The 22,179-nt window shown below is 39.8% G+C and overlaps 1 long non-coding RNA gene across 1 annotated transcript; it reads right to left on the bottom strand.

Annotated features, from left to right (window-relative positions):
- Positions 1 to 1,216: 1,216 nt before the first annotated feature.
- Positions 1,217 to 20,374, bottom strand: LOC309378194. The gene is made up of 3 exons (XR_014171849.1): positions 17,440 to 20,374; positions 7,693 to 7,806; positions 1,217 to 1,484 (listed from the first exon to the last, which is right to left on the bottom strand). It is a non-coding gene; the product is annotated as an uncharacterized lncRNA (long non-coding RNA).
- Between the last annotated feature and the right edge of the window lie 1,805 nt (positions 20,375 to 22,179).

Below are 22,179 nucleotides of genomic sequence, written 5' to 3'. Positions count from 1 at the left end.
AGCATTCCTGTTCACCCAGGCGTTTGGTGGTAGAAGAATACTGTTCCTGGCAATCCCATGATCATTAGAGGGAAGTATGTTTTTAATTCTAATTGCTTTTAGAATGTTTTTAATTGTAACTGCTTTTAGATGTTTTTCATTATATTTGTTTTCAGAATGTTTTATCTGTTTCAAAATGTTTCTGCTTTGCTTTTGTTTTTTTAAATTGTGTGTCTGTTTGCCTCCTTGGGCTCCTTGGGAATAGAAAGAGCAATAAAATTAGATAAACAATATCTGCCTTCAGGAGTGTGCAGTTGGTCTTAGGAGGTAGCTACAGAGGCAGCTTCCTATAAATGGGGCATACCTCCCATCCTTTCAGTTCAGAGCAGTGCTATACAGCTAGAAGAAATACAGGGTATCTCCTAGGAAACAGCATGTACCACAGGACAACAGTGTCCCCACTCTTGAAAGCCAGCCATGCAAATTGCATAGCTCACACCAGCCTGTCGTCTACAATGCAGAATGAAGTTAGGTGGTATGTTAGAAACCTGCACATCTGAACTGTAGAGGTTTGAAGCGCTGAATATAGTGCATAGTTAAACTGGATACTTAATGCTTCAAACGAGAGCAGCTCGGACGTGCTGGTATGAAATCAAGTACATGGTTTCACTCCTGTTTTTCAAAACCAGTTGCCCAGGGCAACTCTGTGGTTAGTGGGAAGGTGGACACATAACAAACATAAAGATGGCTGGAGTTAACCCACTCACTGAAAGAGATACTTTGAAAAATCTGGTGTCTGAAGGTGTCTTAAGGGGAATTTATGTTGACATTGAAAGATAGCTTTAAAATCTTTTAAAACATAGGAGCCTCTTTGAATTATATATGCTAATAAAGCTGTCAACATTTTGGCTACTTGGCTCAGCTAGATTTTAAGAATCCCCGGGAACCAATTAGGAGTTAATATTGGGCTGAAACTTCTCTCTTCCAGTTCCTGCAGGGCTGCTACAAAATGAATCACAACAGTGGAATCTCCCATTCCTATTTGGACTTGTCATGATTTTTTAAATTTTTATTTTTTTTACCTGGATAGGTTACAATCCTTTCCTGTAAAATAGTGCATAGAGTGACTTGATTTACTGAGTTTTTTCACAAAGTTCCATGGTTGGTTTTAAATTTCCTTTCTAAATACTGAGTGCGGTTGTAAAAGCTTCTATCGTATAAATCAATTCCTGTAAACAGAAACATTTGGGACAGTGGAGAAGTGAAAAACAACCAAAAATGCATCGTGGAATTAAATTGCATTTAGAATTGAAGCTAGGTTGTAGAACTGTATCATTATTGTCACTTTCGTGGCTAAGAGTTGGGTTCAGCTTCTTTTGTTGTCAATGGCAAAATGTTTCAATAACCATAATGATGATTGGCAAAAATTACCTCTCCTGTGGCATCAGCTGGATCAAAAACACTTCTGTGAGTGTGAGGGCATCAACTGAATTCTCTCCCTTCACCTGGAAAAAAATATTCAGTAAAATTAATGCATATTCACCCCTCCTTAGCCACGACAAAACCAGTATCTGTTGGAACAAGTCCAATGTAGTCTGATGCCAATGAGAAGTACTGTAATTGCTCAAATCTAATGCTCACCTTTTTTGGCCAAATTACATTGTCAAAATTAAGATCTGCATTAGATTTGCTGGCACATTAGACTCGAGTAAATACGGTAATTCCAAATAGGTAACGGTATTAGCGTCGTGCAGCAAGCACAGCAATAAATAGTCCTGCGAATATGCCAATTTCGGTTTTGCTCGGAGTTGCATTTTTCCAGTTTTAAGTTCAATTCACATTTCCACATCAGTTTGTGATTATTACTGTTAATTTGAAAAAAGGTATCATAAAAACTAATAATAATTTTAGCAGACATTTTTTAATTATACACATACAGTGGTACCTCTGGTTAAGAACTTAATTTATTCCGGAGGTCTGTACTTAACCTGAAACTGTTCTTAACCTGAAGCACCACTTTAGCTGATGGGGCCTCCTCCTGCTGCTGCGCCACTGCTGTGCAATTTCTGTTCTCATCATGAAGCAAAGTTCTTAACCTGAGGTACTATTTCTGGGTTACCGGAGTCTGTAACCTGAAGCGTCTGTAACCCGAGGTACCCCTGTATATGTATGCGATTTTGCCTAATATACATGTTTGTAAGGCAATTTTACCTAATGCATTTTGTATGTTATTATGACCGATGCATGCACTTTACCCTAATGTACACATTTTTCTACATATTACTTAGCTGATGAAATGCATTACAAAATTCAGATTTTGAAGGATGGTTGTGTTTCAATTTTCACATTGTTTTGGGAAGTTTGAATTAGGTAGGCTCACCTTTAAATGTGAACTTAATCAAAGTGCTACTACATCCCTACTTGTTGCCTCTTAAAATACATTTATTATTATTATTATTATTATTATTATTATTATTATTATTATTATTATTTCACCAGATGCACAGGAAAGTAGTGATGACTGGAGAAAGCAAGGGAGGTTACTGGTCAACCAACTCAGTGAAGGAAGGATAGAGCTGCAATGTAGGTAAGAAAATGAAATGACAAATGAGGTCCAGATAGGTCACATGACTTGGCTCTAAGCTATTGCCTTTTTTTTCAAATACAGGAGTTGTTACTGCATCTGCCTAGTGCATGAGTTGACAACCTATGGGTAAATTTTACCAACAAATGCATTAATTTCTACACCCACTGGATTCAGCCACTGATTCTTCCAATATGCAGTTAAGCGAACATCAACTGAATGGACGCAAGGATAGTTATTACCAAGTACTAATATTTGAGGTAGATGACCCTTGCAGCCCCTTCCAACACTACAATTCTGTGATGATTATATGATTTTATGATGTTGAGGGAAAATTACTCAATCATCTGATCATTTGTTTTTAGATCCACTCTTGTAGAATGTGATTTGCTTGCAGCAATTGGTTTGGATTAACTTACCTTCAGAAACTCCACTCACAGAAGGTGTCCTGGCCCAATTTTGTGTGATCCCACTTCCCCCTAATTCTCCTAAACCACAGCCCACCCTATTCAGGGGGGTCCTTCATTCCTATGTGTCTCATTTCAGTCTAGTAGGCTCTGTTGTTCCTTAAAAGCTGAAGTTTTCAGCTCTCACAGTCATTTACCAATAATTTTGTTTAAAAATAACAGCAGTTGCCTAATCTATTTCACAAGACACAATTTCTAGCTCACAAAACAGCAGTGTTAATGCCATTTTTTTTAATGTACCCAAACTATGTTTGCATCTCAATTAACTGCTCAGAAAATGTTGGAATACATTTGGCATGGTGTTTTTTCCCCTTAAAAGATCATAATGTGAGCACTATTACAGTACCCGTTTATTTAAAGACAAACCCTGTACTGTAGGCCTTTGGTACTTGAAAGGTAAATCACATTCGTGCAAAGCCAAACTGATGAACTACTGAAAGCCATAGCTGCTGAAAGAAATACCTGTGTTCTAAAGTTATAAGAACTATTGCCCATGAACACCACAGTACATTTACTCAAAGATTTAATTTCCAAATAACTTTCCTTCACTCAAGTAATGGCAACATTGGGCAGGTTTTCTATCCATGATGTGAGGAAAAAAATGCATAATTTTGTTGGTGTTGGAAAATACTGACACTCTGCAAAGCTGCACATTAAGCGTTGTGAAGGAATTAGGCATTCTGACTTTTCTACTTATTTCTCTTACAAATCATTCGAGTGCACTTTTGATTACAGGAACTGTGGAGTGTTTGGGTCACACAACTTAACACTGAGTTTGATGGGACATGCAATGTCTCTTAAAATCAGCTCCTACAGACTCACCTGAAGAAGCACGAATTACAATATTAATGTCATAGGTCCCAATCTAGCAGTTTCTTCGTGTGGAAGGGGCTATGTCATGAGGTTCAGCTGCCTTGCACATCCAAGCTACCAAACATGTTCCAGAGACCCACTATCCATGCATATTATAGGCTTGCAACTGTGCCCAGCTGAGCTGACCTACACATGCAGATGTTGATCAGCTTGTATGGAATGTAAAGTGGCTGATACTTTCTCCAACACCTGGGATAGGGCAGCTGGAAGGTACGCATTCTCACTCAGGAAGATTATCTCTTTTTAATAATGACACACATATAGGCTGGTATACGATCCTAAGGTGACAAGTGAGGACCTGCAACAAAATGTTGCAGTAGATAGTGCTATCATTCAGGATTCCAACCTCTCCTTTCCATTCCCTTCCTTCCTGTTTGCTACTCCTCCCTAGCCAGTCAGCCTTCAACATCTGACCTCATTTTTCTTAATATTATTTTGGTTCACCTACAATCTTTGGGGTTTTCTCGAGACTGCTAATACTTTTATGATTAGGGAGGAGTGGGGAACAGTGAATTTTTGTTCCCAAAGTACTCACAATATGATTGGCCACCTGCATAAAGGAATGGAGCACAGGCTTAAGAGTCCTGGGGAAAGCCCTAATTCCACTCACAGACTAGATTGGCCTTTGGTCTGATCCAGCACGGCAATCTTTATGTTTTTATGACTCCATCTATTCTGTATCATCGTAACTCACAATGACAATTCTCAGTGGCCGAGAGATTATTTTCCAGGTAGATTTGACGGTGTAGACAGGAGAGGTTATTTTCCCAACCTAATCTAGAGAATTGATAAGAAATATCGTAAAGGAAAGATCTATTGAAAATTCAGTAGGAAATCCTATTTAAAAGGTACTTGACTCACTTCTCAGATCACGATAGATTGGTTCACCCTCATATAATAATGCCCAGTGACAAGGATTAGGTGGATATTTGAAGAAGGGGAGACTTTCCAGTTCACTAACTGGTAATGTCTTCAAATATTGTTGTTATCAAAATGTAAGAATGGGAGAGTCCACAACAACCAGGCTGCTCAACATTGCCCCAGACTAAATGCAGCTTAAACTGCCAGGACAGCAAGTAACACAGATATATTGTTGCTTCTGTTTGTGTTTGGATCCCCATAAACTATTAAATGGTTTTGGAAAGGTTTTGATTTTGACACCCACAAAAGCAAATGTCTACTAAGCCCTGAAGGGGCACACACTGTTTGTAAGTGAGCACAGTCATGCGCCAAACCCACAAAAACATGGGGGTTGGGTTGGGTTTTTTTTTTAAGATTACTTTTAAACTTTAATGGCAAATCGTTGCTTTCTTCACATAAAAAAATAAGAGCTGTGCTGAGTCCTATTAGGAAACTGCTTTAGAATCTGATTCTCTGAGCAACTTAAATAGTTTAAATTTTAATTTGTAGCTTCTTTTTAAAAAAATCTAAACACATTTCTTCTAAATAATGAATTTCTTTACCTTCTTTAGTTTTTCTGTTTTTGTATTCTATTTTAAAATATTTTAAAACTTTTATCTATTCTAGTTTACTTTTGCCTAATCTCTCTCTAACTGCTTTGCCTTCTTACTGCATGAAACAGGGGAGTGGGCCACACAGTTTATAGGACTCTCTCCAACTCTGATTCTATGGTTCCAAGCCATGCCTATTAATATAACTAATCCTTCCTGTAGCAACTCCAGTTTGTTTGTTGCAACCCCACCCTTTCCTCTATGGACCCCAGGTAGCAAACATGGATGTATCCCATTTCTCTCTCACAATGACTCTTAGACTGAAATTGATGCAAAGTACCCTGTGATTTTTTAAAACCAATTTCCCAGTCCAAGTCTGATATACACTGACTTTTGCTAATGAGCAGGGGTCTCCAATATGGCATCCTCCACATGCTGTTGGACTACAATTCTCATAACCCCCAAACAATAGGCAGTAGTCAGGAACAATGGAAGCTGTAGTCCAGCAACATCTGGAGGGAACCACATTGGCTCAAGTATTACAGTTTGGCTGATGAAATATATGAAAAAATTAAAAAAAATGTCCAGTAGCAGCTTAGAGACCAACTAAGTTTCTTCTTAGTATAAGCTTTCGTGTGCATGCACACTTCTTCAGATACCACTTCTTCAGATACTGCATCAGACCAACAAGACTACCTACCTGAATCTAGTTTGGCTGATGTTAGATATATTTGACCACTAAATGCAATATGAACATATGCTGATAGTTATCATGAATACTATGCCACTTTATATTTCTTAAATTGCTATAGCTTGACTAAAGGTAAAGGTAAAGGGACCCCTGACCATTAGGTCCAGTCGTGACCAACTCTGGGGTTGTGGTGCTCATCTCACTTTATTGGCCAAGGGAGCTGGTGTACAGCTTCCAGGTCATGTGGCCAGCGTGACTAAGCAGCTTTTGGCGAACCAGAGCAGCGCATGGAAACGCCATTTACCTTCCCGCCAGAGCGGTATCTATTTATCTACTTGCACTTTGACGTGCTTTCGAACTGCTAGGTGGGCAGGAGCAGGGACCAAGCAATGGGAGCTCACCCCATTGTGGGGATTTGAACCGCTGACCTTCTGATCGGCAAGTCCTAGGCTCTGTGGTTTAACCCACAGCGCCACCCGCAACCCTGATAGCTTGACTATCCTTAGACAATATATGGGACATGCTTTCCATCTCCTGGTTATGTCAGTTGAAACTTTGCCTGAAAAAGAATGGTAGGATCACTAAAGGAAAACTAGGTCTTATGTAGTTATCTGTAACTAGGTCTTATGGTTTTTGAATGTGATTATCACATTGGTGACATGCTGCGATTTTCACATCCATCATCACATTGTGCTACTGAATACAACTCACACTCTGTGACATCTTATCACTTCACATGCATAATGGGGCATGGTGAAATTAACAAAGTGTATTATTTTGAGATTACTTTCTCTAAATCTTCTTGTCTCTGATGTAAAGAAGAAATCTGCCATTTTAATACCAGGAAACATGGGACATGTATTTTTAAGGCAAAATTAGCAAAGGACTTGCCAACATACAGTTATGTACTAATGCACAGAATACCATCATAGTGAATAATATTAGTCTGTGAAGAAGGCCGTACTTTAGATACAGATTCTTCCATTAGTTTGGGAGATTTAATCCAGAGTCTGGAAAGCACCACACTGGCTAAATGATATCAATAGATAAAACACTACCTTATTCTTTCAAAACAAGATAAGGTGGTGAACTGTTTCCCCAGAAATCCTATCACAATCATACCCTTCTGTGAAAACAGCAAAGTCCTTTAGATACTTTTAAAAATGCACGTATGCTTTATGTAGGTAGGAGTGGGTGGGATCCTGCCCACTCTCTATACACCTGAACTGCTTGTGTTGATCCAGAATTAGAACAGAGTTTATGGAATATATCATGTAAATGCTTAGGCTCTCTTCACATGACTGAAGACCCTGCATTTGGCAGCATGGAGCCCTGCTTTCTGGGAGAGACTCCATATTCATTTAAAACAATAAGCTGGAAGCCTTCCCATCTGCTGATTTTCTCCAGAAGTGGGTAATCGCCTTTGATACAATTGGATCATCTTGGTTGGTTTAATCGTCAAGTGAAACGCTGCAGAAAAGTTTCCTACAATAACATTTGAACTTGGAGCACCAGCCACCAGGATCTGACATGAACTACACCAGGTATTCCCAAATCTCAGGGAATGTTTGGGAAGCAGTAATAATAATAGCAATAGTAACCACAACAAGAAGCAGAACTTAGGCAATGATTTAGTGCTTCACATACTGTCAAGTCCTGGCAAGGATGAGCCCACAGTAGTCTGAATGAAGTGGGCCAGGCAGTAGTCCAGAACAGGAAGTCAGGGCAGGAACTGACAGCCAGGGATAGCTATTCAAAAGTCTGAAAATTAGAAAGCAAGGGTAATAAGAACATTAATCCTTCAGAACCCTGGACAGGTCCCAGGGAAGGAATGACCTTTCGCAACAAGTGCTGGGTGCTAACTAAACCCTAATGTTGTCCCTCAGACTAAATACATCTCCTAGGCACTGGCTCCTTGCTAGAGAATGGATTTGTTAAAGAGGCATGCCTTTGCCTGGAACAGGTACTCACTCACCTCTCCAGCATCTCTTCCTAGGCACACTCCTGGCAGCAGTGGCAGTTGGTGACCTTTGGGACTGGTAGGGAGGAAGACAGACATAGTTACTGGTAATTAATTCTAGTTTTGTCTTCCTTCTCTTGCTGATCTCTACAAGGGCAAACCTGAGATTAAGCACTCATCCACACTGCCACTTATTCCATGCTTTCTAAGCACAGTTCTGAGAGGTTTTTCATTTGCCCCACTGCTTTCCCTGGGAAAACTGCTGAATCGGAACAAATGTCAATCTGCAGAAAACCCAACTGGTGTTTGTTTCGATATAGCAGCAAAGAGCAGGTTTTCCAGGGGGAAAGCAGCGTGACAAGTAGAAGTATGGACCAGCCTTAAGAAGGAGGAAGCCACAACCTGGGCCATCCTCAGAGCTGGTTCTAAGTAAGGAAGCAGAGAGGTGACTGATGACAGACATGAAGTGGGAGGCAGTTTCCCATTCACTCTAATGGTGCAAATGGGAGCATTTTTCTAAGTCAAATTGCCACACCAGTGGATTTTATTTTTCAAGTTTGCAGCAGGGGATGTTAAGGTTAAACTCCTGCTCCCCGAGATAGATGTTAAAATATACTACACACAGAAAGTTACAAGATATAAACCCCTCTGGCAAATTAACAGATATGGAACAGTTAAATACGAATGAAAGTCATTACGTCAGTGGCTGTTAAGATAAAGGATTAACATCGGAACTGTATTATTTGGATTAAATAAGAATGGAAGCAGGAAAAGGAATAACAACACCATCTCCCAAAATCAGAACATGGGAAGTCACCCAAAAATGTTTAATTTGGAATGGAAAATTGGCTTTTTAAATTGTATTATGATTTGGTATTGTATCAATGTGGCTCATATTGGTTTATTATTAATGAAAAATTAATTAAAAATATTATTAGAAGAGACCATGGAAAAACAAAACAAAATTCCCACTCCCCATGCATTGTGGTCTTGATGAAAATTCCCCCCCATATGTGGAATGAAATTTTAAATCCTCTGGTTGCTAACCATGTGATTAATAAAATGTCTAGGTTAGCCCTAAGGTTGCTTGGTGTGTTTGTGGCTGAGGTGAAATTTTAATGAGGGACTTCCTGATCTGTTGTTCACTTTCTTATCTACTATGCAACTAAAGAAAGCCCAGGATGTATTATAGCAATGTTCCCCCCCTCAGAAAATGATGGTTCCACAGTTGGAAGAGCAACCCCACCAAAACTTGTAACAAAAGATAAATTCTGATTAAATGATTGTGCCACGATGCAGTATCCTCTTGTATTTTGTGTGACAAATATCTGTAAGGAAGGGACTAGATTCCTGCCTGCTTCTGTCCACCTTATGCACCTTTACACATGGGGGAGAAGAAATGGAACCAGACCATAGCAGATCCAGCCAACATCCTACGAACCCTTCATCACTATGATCACTGGATTTACACCAAATGTACATCTGGCCTAAAGTGTGTGGGGGTTTCTTTTTCTTTCTTTCTTTGTTACATTCTGGATGTGCTTTGCATGAAGCGTTTTCAGACTGTCATTAACTTTGCTGCTCATTTCCTAAGTCTAAACCACAGTGCTGAAATAAAGCACAGCAGCTCATGTAAATATGGAGTGTTCGAAGAGGGAGGGGAGATGGGGGGCATCAAAATCTGAATAAAGTAAATGCCAGAACAAAGGAAGACAGTAAGGCTGAAGAACTGCTTGGCTCGTCCTGTAAGTAGCATGACTTATATGTTAATTCAGAATAATAGCCTCGTGGCTACCTGGAAGTCCAGCAGCCTAAGCAGTAGGTTACTGTTATAAAATAATACAACTGCCAAGAAATTAGATAGCCACATCTCCCTCAGACAAAAAGGTTTGAATAAAAAGGGAAAGGGTATGCTTCATTTTGGTTAACAATTAGCATGGAGTATATTTTTTCAGCCGTGTTCGGTAGACAAAGCCCTGTTGTCATAATATCTTTACTCCATTACACTTAAGAGATTGTCAGGTTTTCCATTATAAACCTCAGTGTTTTGAGCTTAGCAGCTTGGCTGAAAAACCAGACTTCTGCCTTAAACTTGCCAGGAAAAAGTTTGATCTTTGTGCAGACTATGTATATATCTTTATTTTCATCCCAAATTACATTGTTACACGCTCCCCACTTGGGCAAGTGGTGAGGATTTTCTAGGGCAGTGTTGCCAACCACTGGCTTCTTTTGTGAAGGGACTTACAAAACTTAGATATTTTTTTAAAAAATCCAATACAAGAAGTACACAAATGGAGGCAAACAGCACTCATTCCTTGTGGTAGGCAGTATGCTTCTCCATACCAGTTTCTGGAAACCACAGGAGCGCAGAGTGCTCTTGTCTTGCATTCAGGTTCTGCTTGCAGACTTCTCATTGGGATATCTGGTTGGCGACTGTGAGGCAGGGCTGTTCTTATGTTCTTAATAACAGAATATGGCAGCAATCGGTACCCATTTACCAGGGAGTAGGCTTCATGGAGCTATGTGGAGCTGACTTCTGAACAGACATATATAGAGACGCATTAAGTTCAAGACAATTTAATGGCTTCAGCAAGTACCAGAATGGGGGGAGGCGGGGCGGCGGCTTCTAATACTCTCTCTCTCTCTATATATATAGTAGATGGTCCAGCATATGTAATGGAAAAAGAAAAGTACAAAGTTGTCCTATGTAGAGAGATTATAAATAAACTCAAGCCTTGCTTTTTCCCCACTGTGAAATTAACTTCATGAGCAATATTTTTCCTGGTGTTAAACCAATAGTTTCAATTAATGAAGACACCTCCGGGCTTGAGCACATTCTTGAAATCACAGTATAAAAAATTTAATATATGTGTATAATATATGCATGATTTTCACAGAAATTTGAAAAATAAACCTATGGAATAGAAGTGAATATATTATATGTGATTATTAAAAAAAAGAAAAATTGTGGCTAGCCAGTTCAAAAAGGCAAGCACGCTTGCACTTGCTTGGAAAAGGAAATTCTTGAAAATTGATTCAAGGCTTTCATTTGTAGCTGCTTCTCGCTTCTGTTCAACTATGACCAGAATCAGACTTGCCAATGAAACATTTGTTTAAAGTTCTTCCCTTCAGTAGCCAATAAAACAGATAAAATAGATACATTCCCAGTTTGCTGTTTGCTAACATCTAACTTTCTGTTGTTTTGTGCTAGGTGCAATTCTATTGCATTTCATCAAGGGCTTTTGTGTCTCCCTAGTCTCAACTGATAACAGTTTATCAGATTCCGGAATCTCTCCTTAGGTTTGCATCTAGGATGCATGGTAGATTTCTACTGTGATTTGACAACAGTAATTACTAAAGATTATATATCCTTGCTATGGATATTAAGAATCAGTTCCAGAACCCCTCTATATTCTGTTTCAAGTGGACATCTCTAAATAATACTGGAGAAATAGGTATTTGCAACTGGATTTTGCTTTCTTAAGATTCTGTTTGGTGAATGATAAGATAAACTAGGTAACACTTCAGAAGTTCATGCTTGTGCCAAAAATATCTTGAATTTTATTTTCAGATAATGTGACAGGTGTTTTAGGCATAAAGTAGAACTCAATTACCATACATACACCTTCTTCTCTCCTGCCTGTGTGTGCACTCACACAGTTAATGTTTTCTGATGCTGTTGCATATAATTCAGTATTGGTATTTGTAGTCTAAAGATTCTTTAATGGAAATTATTATTTTAAGAGAGATGTCATAACAAGTAACTAGTGCACGTGTTTCAAGACCTGAAGATGTGAGGTTATAATCAACCATATTTCTTTATACAGTGAGTAAAAAAAAGTAATATTTTAGCATATAATATAGTAGATATTAGTTGAACTGTTGCTAGGAAATACTAGACAGATTCGCTCAAAAAAACTTGGGTTGAGATTGTTTAATGCCTGGAAACCAGTGAAAGACTTTTCATTTGAATCTGAACCTTAACAATTCTCAGACTACACAACAGGAATATTTTACAGTGGCAAAGGGCATTTCAGCTGGGTTGGCCTTAGCCTTTCACTACTTGAGAAATCATCAAAAATAAGCAAGAAGTTATGGTATGTAGGTCTTCAGTATAGACTTTAAAAGTGTTGGGCACAATGGGGAGAAGTCTGGGAACAGTGGAAACAAAGCAGTACATAAAATAATCAGACCAAGGTAACAGTAGAAAAGGAAAATGGAGCACAATGAGCAAAGATGAATGGGATGTTAACTAAAAAGTAGCATAGGCAAGAAGAAGAATGTATTTCTTTGTACCAAAATCTATGCAAGTTATTTTGAAGCAGCAATGATGAGTATGCATGGCTAAGATCCCATCTGCACTGTGCATTTAAAGCAGTAGCATACCATTTTAAACAGTCCTGTCTCCCCCCCCCCAAAGAATCTTGGGAACTGTAGTTTGTTAAGAATGTTGAGCATTATTAAGAGACTCCTATTCTCCATATGGGATGCAGGTGGCGATGTGGTCTAAACCACTGAGCCTAGGGCTTGCTGATCAGAAGGTCGGTGGTTCGAATCCCTGCAATGGGGTGAGCTCCCGTTGCTCGGTCCCAGCTCCTGCCAGCCTAGCAGTTTGAAAGCACGTCAAAGTACAAGTAGATAAATAGGTACCACTCCGGCGGGAAGGTAAACGGTGTTTCCGTGCGCTGCTCTGGTTCGCCAGAAGTGGCTTAGTCATGCTGGCCACATGACCCGGAAGCTGTATGCCGGCTCCCTTGGCCAGTAAAGCAAGATGAGCGCCGCAACCACAGAGTCAGCCACGACTGGAACTAATGGTCAGGGGACCCTTTACCTTTACTTTATTCTCCATACAGAGCTACAGATCCCCAAGGCCTCCTGGAAAGGGGAACTGATTGTTAAACCACCCTGGGAATTCCACCTCTCTGAGGCATCTGGCTTGGCCACCATGCTGGAGTAGAGTAGATGGACCTTGGAATCATAGAATGGTAGAATTGGAAGGGTCATCTAGTCCAACTCCCTGCAATGCAGGAATCTCAACTGAAGCATGCATGACCGATGGTTATCCAACTTCTGCTTAAAAACCTCCAGTGAATGAGAGGGGAACCGTTCCATTGTAAAACAGAACAGCTCTTACTGTCAGAAAAGTTTTGCTGATGTTTAGTAGGAATCTCTTTTCTTTGGTTTGATCCCAAGAGTTCTGCTTGTATTCTTATGTGAGTTGGACTCGGGGGGCTACAGATTCCACATTACTGATGTGTGATAGAACTCACATAGCATGGGGGCAGGGCCTGTCAGTTACTTCTTTGTGGGTTTAGAGCTCCTTTAAATGTCTAAAAAAAAGAGGTTTGGGGCACTGTACAGAGCCAGAGAAGGTTTGGAAAGATTTCATAAGTCTGTTACCTGCTGAACATTTTGTGTGCACAGAAACAGAGGATAAATGGAACATTTGTCTTGCTGAGGATCATATAAGGTGCTGGTAGCAGACCTGTTTTGTTTGTTTTTGACCCCACAACTTCCAAGTCCCAACTCCATACCTCAGCTTACTAGACTTTCTCCCTGTCATTAAGCAATGGAATTATGTGGCAGGGCTTCCGGAGCTTCACATGTCTCAAATTAGAATCATTCCAACAGGAAGATGCTTATTAGGTTCATAATGAGATTCTTGCATCACTATTTATGTTTCTCTCAGTACATGTTCTGTACTAATATAGCCTGCATATGTAGCTAACAATGGTGATAGTTGTGGCTGGGACTCAAAGGGGGGGGGGCATGGAAATAACGCTGCAGATTCCAGTGGTAGGAATGATATCTATAGCCCTTTAATCTAATTTTTGCCTCACATTTCCAAATCTGTTCATAATTAGAGCCTACAATATGACTCTGATTTATATTCACCACGGTATCTTATGCCTTCATTTGCTCCATAGTTTCATTTTTACTGGTAATAAACAAAAGAGCCTGGTGTTAGATCAGCTAAAGCTTAGCAACTGCTACTATGTATTATAGAAGAAGAAAACTTTCCCCACAGTTTATATTATGTAAAGCTAGATTGTTTGAATAGAGAGTTACATTATAAAGAACGAAACCTGGGGTTGGTAGAGGACCCCCCCTGTCTGCGGAACACTTTGCAGTAAATTCAGAACAGAAGGGCACTTTTCTGGAATAAAAAAAACCTACGCTTTGTTGGCTACCAGAGTACATTTGCTGCTTCCCAATTTCAGAATGAGATGATGGATATTTAGTAGATATTGGACAGCCTGAAGTAAAACCTCATAATTTAAAACATTCCACTTTAGTGCATTCCAAGAAAAACATGGAACAGTGAACAAAAGGAGCCGTATTGTAATAAGAAAACAACTAGGTACATTTCCCTATTTTTTTTTTTAAAAAAACTGGGAATCTAAATGTGAGTTACTAGCCAAAAATGCCATTGTATGTTTTAGTGTGTGTGTGTTTTTTTAAGAACAACCAAACCTAAGTTTGTTTAAATATAAAGTTTCCATTTGCAGACCAGGGCTTAAATGCAATTGTGTATCAATTTTCACTCGTAAGTACATCCTATTGAGCTCAATGGAGCTTACTCCCAGGTAAATGTGGTTATAGGATGGCAGCCTTTATCTCAGCTGCCTGGTGACACCCTGTTCCAGAGGAACTAATATTTATGCATACTTTCCACACATGAATTGATTCTACCTTTCTGCAAATGGTTGTAGTGATGGAAAGAACTCAACCTCAGGATCCTTGACTGTACAAGCAATGCTCTTGTATTATCACATAAATGCCACAGAACATTTATGATTATCTGTAGGGCAGGAGAAATGTCTCCCAGACTGGCTTCTTGCAGCTAAGCTGAACAGATGAAGAACAGTGACAGTTTGGACAGCATTGAACACATATTGGAATGGGGTCTCTAAATGCAGACATAGCAGCAGATTGGAATGGTTGTGTTTATAAAAATCATGGAGGCTTTCAAAATGACATATAGTTGCCCCATGGTCAATAACAACTGCCTACAACTGCCACATACTGTGTGATGAATTGAATTTCTGTACTTAGTTTTACTTAATTTGTTTTTCATTGTCTTAAGATGTGGTTTACTTTTTGTAGACTGCTTTGGATATTTGGAGCAAATATTTGGAACAAATAAATGAAATAAACAGCAACTTAAAATAGTTAAAATAATGTGTATTTTATTTTTAAGAGCTAATGTTAAAGATGTTGCCAATTGCTTAGGAGAAAAGGGTTACTTTTAAAAACCAACAGCACAAATTTGAAGAATAATACACCAGTCCACAGAGATTTGCACTAAAATTCAAACTTGTGTCAAAATCCCACAGACAGAAAGCGGTTAAGAGCATCTTCCTATGTTTTGGGAGAGGCTCCTAGCGGACTTCAGTTCTCAATTTGCAGGAAACAGAGCAGGATAGAAACTAAATTTCCATTCCTCTTCCCATGTTTTGTGGAGCCATAAAAGAGAGCAGGAGCTTGGATCTGTAGGTCTATGCCACTATTCTCCAATTTTGATGTTTGCCTTGAAGAAAGTAAATTTGATACAGCCAAGCAATTATGGAGCATAGTTATGTGATCAAATCCTCCTTGCGGGTTTCCTGCAGGCATCTGGTTGGCCACTGTGAGAACAGGATGCTGGACTAGATAGGTCTGATCCAACAGGCTGCTTCTTGTGAAAATACACTCTTATTCTGAAAAGACACTCACTGAATCAGTTTAGTACAGTCTGGTGCCCTTTTGCCCCTAATGGCACTGCTTCTCAGCACTATCCTCCTCCTCCTCTTGCTTATCTACACTGCTGTTTAATCCAATTAGCTGTGGTATCCCCACAGGACTTTGCTTATGGTTGTCTATGACATTATTAACATCAGATTTGGTTTCATTACATTATTTACAAAATCACAGGGACTGCCACAGCCGGTAGGATTAGATGGGTATGAGGCCAAAAAGGCAGGGGAAATGGCACCACCTAAGCAATATTAAGAGATGTTCACAGAGGCTTTGATGCTGACAGCGGCTTCTGATTGGCCTTCCATTTCTGCAGTGGCATTGGGACAAACCACATGATAGTGGGGAGCCACTGCTGTTGGACAAACAGACTGCAGAGGGCATTTGGCAAAGAATTTTTAAGTGGCATTTTGTGCTGTGGTACAGTTTGTATTTGCCATTGGATAGTTTTATTTAATATGTGTACTATTGAAATTTGATCAGAAAGGCACTGTGCAATTCTCTCTCTCTCTCTCTCTCTCTCTCTCTCTCTCTCTCTCTCTCTCTCACACACACACACACACACACACACCAATCTTGGTGGACTTTGGGGGCTAGTTGCAGGGCAGACTAGCAAATAGAACCAAAACATGGTGTGTCAAATGTGTCTCCCTGAGGAAATTCAGTGTGACAACTCCAGTATGCGCCCTGACCTTCATTGCCTGAAGGACATTTGCTTTGTTCCTGTTTTTCAAGCTTGGCATTCTGTTTCCAGGCTATTCAGGAGCTAAGTCCTTTCCTTTGTATTTTACTATTCTGAATTATTTGGAGTCATCTGCAGACTTGACCACTATTTACCACAGTATGCAGCACAAAGTTAAGGCTTCCAGGTGGATCACTGAATGTCATTGCTTTGTTTTGTTTCCCCCAGCTCTTGTGTGTTTAATTGGTCCTAACCTGAACTATGTTTGCTTTAACTGCTTAATTTGTGTTCACAGACACAGTATGTAATTAAAAGCTAAGAAACTCTGTCCCATGTAAGACTGTCCCCTCCTAGTGGCGTTGTGCTGCTTTGCCCTAGCTTTTCTCTTGTTGTGAGACTTTACTTCTCACAATGCCCTGGTATAGCAGTCCCCCTGCTTTGTATAGGTTTCATTGGTGACACAAGGTGAAACCAAGGTGAAACCAATGACACCAATGTCATTGGTGACATAGGAGAAACCAAGCAATGCTTTTGTATTCCCATTTGATTGCAGGGTGTTTAAGGCAGAATTAAACTCAGCCTCTAGAGTCAATCATCCATTATTTTGAGGTTGGTGGCTCTGTCCAATTTGGGGCATTTTCCTAGCAATTCCCTGTGCCCCCATTCCACACTGTTGCGGATCCTCCTTGCCATTCCATAAAAATATCTTCAAGGGTTCATGGGGCTGGAGGGGGAGTTGGGGGTGGGAACGTTGTAAGTTTGTTGTAGCACTGGGGCCTAATTTGAATAGTAGAGTGCTTGGTATCTGGTGGGCGGAGCTTGTGTGTTTTGCTCCCGAATCAGCCTCTCCCTTCAGTATGTTCAGTTAAGAATGTCTGTTAAGAGTGACCGACTTCCTCTTCTTTTTTCTTGCCTCAGACTTGCCTCACATTGCGTTTAGCTTCTCTCATCATGTTCTTTTGTTACAATTTTCTTTATTAATAAAGCTTAGTATACATTTACATGAGCCACTTACTTTTCTCAAAGAAAAAGAAACTCTGCCGAGGAAAGGTGTGGAATATCCTAAACTTGGGTGAGTTAGGGGATATTCCCAGTTTGCCAGGAGAATTAATTTTGTTAATCGTCCTCCCATCTCCACAACAAAAGGTTCCTTGCTTGAGCTTCCTTCTGCTGGCAGTACTTTGGATCTAAGTCATAACCCATTGAAAAATTGCTAGATGTTTTATTCTTTTTCTTTTAAAAAATCCACATTTGACTGCAGCAGGTTGCATGTGTTTAAAGACTGCAGAAGCAGGCAGGGATGGTTCAAGATGTTTTGCTGCCTGAGGCAAAAGGCAAGATGGCAGCCCCATTCCACATACAGAAGCCAACAGAAGTGGCAGTTGGCTCTCTTCAACACTGGGGATTGGCAGCAACCATCATCACACCTATGGAAAGTGAGCTACCTTGGGGGCATGGGTACACCACATAGCATACACAGGCACCACTTTCTGCCTAATGTAGGGCCAGCCCAATCTTCCACCTGAGGTGGCCATCTCTATCTAATGGTAGGGCTGGCTCTAGAAGCTGGAGAGGTATCTGGTTTTTACAACAAAGAGAGTCATATGGATGAGGCTTGCCTTCATGTATGTAGCCTCTGTTCTTAGCTGAGCTCCAATGAAATACTTTTTCTATTAAAACTGGATCAACTTTATGTGGTTTTGATAGCTCCATGTTTAAACACACAACCGTTGCTGTCACATCTAGTTTGATGCCAAGCGCTTTAAATAGCTCTTTCCTCCATTTTTAATTTCATATTCATGTTTGATTGGACCTGCTGCAGAGAAAGTGAGTTGCTTATTTAGTTGCACTGAACAGTGTTCTTGTTTTAATTGCTTAGTTCTGCAACAACAGAATTGAAAGAAGCTGAATGAGAACATTGCCTTTATTCTTGAAGTTTATATTTAACTGGTGAATCTGTGGGTTGCATAGATACAAGCACAGACTAATTGTTCTGTACACCAGTCTTTTATCCTCTCTCCCCACCCCACCCCGTGCCATTTTAAGTGCTTATATTATCATATCTAAAATGACATCTTGGTCCTATTAGGGTGTGAACATCCCAAACTGATTCATCCCAAAATTCAGAACTGATTTATATATAATTATTTTCTACCCTTCATAAAGACTGGGCTCTCTCTCTCTCTCTCTTTTGTGTGTGTGTGTGTGTGTATCTGTGTATGAGAGAGAGAATATATTTTATGTAAACTGCTTATGGATTTTAGTGTTTAAGCTCCCAGGAAATTTAGGAACAAAGAATAAATGAGCAGAAATAATATGGAGAAGTCACAAGTGTCCCTGTCCCAGAATTAAACTGTTGTTCACATAGGAATTAAAGGTGATCTTGAATGTATAGAGTGGTATTCAGCTAAGTTTTACTCAGAGTAGACTCACTGAAATTAATGGACATAGCTGATCCATGTTCATTTATTTCAATGGGTCTGCCCTAAGTAAAACTTGGTTGAATACCACTCATAGATAGTGTCACTGAGGATGAACTACTGAGCATACAAACAAGTAGAATGAAACTTGTTAAACATGATCTTTCAAAACAAGACATTCATAAGATCTTCTTTCAGATGAAGTCATGAAAACCCAAGGAGATGGTCATTGATTCAAGAGACTAGCAAGTCCCCTTATCACAGATACATGAGCATTCACTTTAGGTACAAAGCATTCAAACCGTTCTGTTGAAATCAGTAGTTTCTAATTTGAGCACATACTTAAATTTCTAAATAATCACCATTTGAGTTCAGTTTCACTTCATTCCTCTGAAGCTGATGACAGTTTCATATGTTTAAACTGGCAATTAAAGGATTCAGAATTATTAATGAGAGGCTTAACAGTGGGATCTACTTTATATGTGATACCATACATTGGTCACATACAAACAAATTCAAACCCACACAACTGCATTATCAGATTGTTAAAAAGATTGATGTGTGTGTAACTGACCCAACTGAAAACCTGACTGAGCCACCTCCTTTTTATACATTGCTGGCTGTACTAATTTCTTTTCCTTAAATCCTAAAACAGGTTAAGGTTGATGGGTCCAAAAAAGGATATTTAAATATATAGCCAGATAATGTTAGAAGTCCCACTGAAATCAGTGGGTCTTAAATGCTTAACTTGTGATTAGGCCCTATTGATTTCAATGAAAACTAAACATGCTGCTTCGCTTCTACTTTATGTATCTGTCAAAATAATAAAGCTGGAGTTTGCATTTTGTAATCTGGGCTCCATGACCAACTTTGAATGCCTATGAAATAGTGCAAATGTTTTCCTCCTAGACATCACTGAAGACAAAACACTGCACTGTCTGCAAGGAATAACTCAAGCAGAGAAAACTGACATCTCTAACTTAGAAAGCACTTTTACAGCATGCCTTACAAAAGGCCCTTGGGCCCTGGTTAAACAACAGCTGCTCAGACCCTATATATTCAGCTCAGCACAACCACAACCCATTTCATTAGCTAACCATTACTCAACCATTAAATCATAACATATAGCTTTCCTCTTAAACTTGAAATGTTTTGTATGTGAGGTGGGCAAGATACTCTCAGGTTAAGATGTAAAGATTTAGGAGAGAATTGAGGTACTGCCTACGCACTCGTGTTCACAAAATGCCATTACTTTTCATGGCACCACCTCATGGCATACAAGGTCACTGGCAGTCTGGCAATAGCAGCGTTTCTGTTGTTCCTCCTTGCTCTCACCACAATCCCAGGGTGAAAATTGATTCCAAAGGGAGAGCAAAAGGAAGAACAGCACCAGGCACTGCTTGACCTGTCCACTTGGGTTCAATTCCCACTATGAGAAAAATTTGGACAGGCAAGTATGAAGAGGAAAACACCAGGATCTCACATTAGCCACTGCTACCCCACTGTATCAGACGCAGAGGAAGAGGGAAGACAGGCCAACTTTCAGAGGTGCTGTTTGTCTTCCATACCAACACTACCCATCCCTAAACCAACAGCTGCAAGCCTGATGTCAGAGGTCAATGGTGTTTCAACTGCTGGTGTGTGAACAATGTCAGATGCCCAGTGACGCCAACTGCTGATGTTGTGTTGCCTGATGTTGCATTGCTTTGTGTAGCCCAGCGAGTTCATTGTCAGCTTCCTGCTATCGCTCTCCATTCAGCTTGGGAAGCAGAAGCAGAAATCTGTCCTGGCTGGGTCATGTTCCACACACTGAAATAGCTCCATGTTTAAGATCTGAAATGGCACAAATCCCTTTTCTTCAAACAAAAGTACCTGTCTGGTCAGTGAGGATGACATTGGTGTTATGAAGTACACAAAACAAACTAAATACAAGTGCTCTTAAGATGTACTTTATTTTTATTTTAAAAAATTAAGCTCAAAAATACTCAAGGGTGTGCCTTGCTGAATCTTGGCCCCTTCCCTCTGCTGAAACTGTAGAAACATACAAAAAATCAAAAATTGGTATGACCCTTACAGGTCTCTGTTCAGTTACTGAGCAGAAGAAATGTCATAACATTCTCCAGTTCACAATTAAACAAATTCCTTTATTTCTCATTCCAACACCCCTTGTATTTTGAATTTGCCTCTATGCCTTTGTGGTCCTAATTCTTCTGCTCAGTGTCTTGGTTTAACCAAATCTCTGCCATTCCAAGTCTATCTCACTTTTCCTTCAACACATGTGTTTCTAATTTAACAATCTTGTTATATATTGTCATGAAACAACCCAGCTTCCCCCTCCTGGGTGCTTTGTGGGAATCCTAAGTAGCAGCCGTAGACAGGAACTCTCTTTTCTTTGGGGGGTTTTGTTTTAAAGAACAGTCAAGGCAAACAGATTTAAGTAAACAAATAATCCTAGAGAACCCACAAGAGGTCCCAAGGCCGAGGCTACTGTTTTATGTCTCTCAAGAGAGTTGGGCCTGTTGCCAGCATAAATCTATTCCATATTAAGAAACTTAAACCCCCTCAAATGTATTAGGCATAATACCAATATTCAGCCATTTGGTACTGGAATTTAACTTAATTCTGTTACAGTCGTCCTTATATACGTTCCCAATGAGGAATCATAATCAAAACCAGAGACTTTTGCTTGACAAACAGTAATGGCTGACTGTTGTTTGCCTGACTACAATATAGTCCTTAATTAAGGCTGACAGAAGAGCAACTCAGAGAATCATTTGGGGTATTCACACATTGCATTCAATGAGTGAACAATCTCTGTACTTATGTACACAAACAGCTGAATTATATGCTTGTGCAGTTGCTCATGTCTGTGTAACTGTATGCACAATAGTTGAGCTTCACAAATCAACGTGTATAATCATTCACACAACAGCTTGTTCATGGGTAGAAACAGCTTGTACCTGTGTTCAGTGAAACTTCTGAATAAGCCTATAGTGACTTTAATTCAGACACAGTCAAAGTACTGAGTGGGAGCCAGATACTTTTCTGCTACCTGTGATAGTGAAAAAGGCAAACAAGGGGCCCTTTTCTTTTCCAGCACATGTGAAACTTGAGATTTTAAGTCACTTCAGAAAGGCTTCCTGGAGACAGGTGAATTTTAGGGAATTCAACTGATTCAGTCTCTCAAGGCAAATCTAAAACAATGTAGTATAAACACCAACAACTGGGAAACACTGGCCTGTGAGCGCTTCAATTGGAAAATAGCCTTTACCAAAGGTGTCATGGGCTTTGAAGACGCTCAAACTCAGGACGAAAGGGAGAAACATGCTAAGAAG

The sequence above is a fragment of the Podarcis melisellensis genome, assembly GCF_964234715.1.
Source record: "Podarcis melisellensis genome assembly, chromosome: 1".
In the NCBI taxonomy this organism is placed as follows: domain Eukaryota; kingdom Metazoa; phylum Chordata; class Lepidosauria; order Squamata; family Lacertidae; genus Podarcis; species Podarcis melisellensis.
The sequence above is the reverse complement of the archived record's forward strand: the minus strand, read 5'-3'. Positions and strand labels throughout refer to the sequence as shown.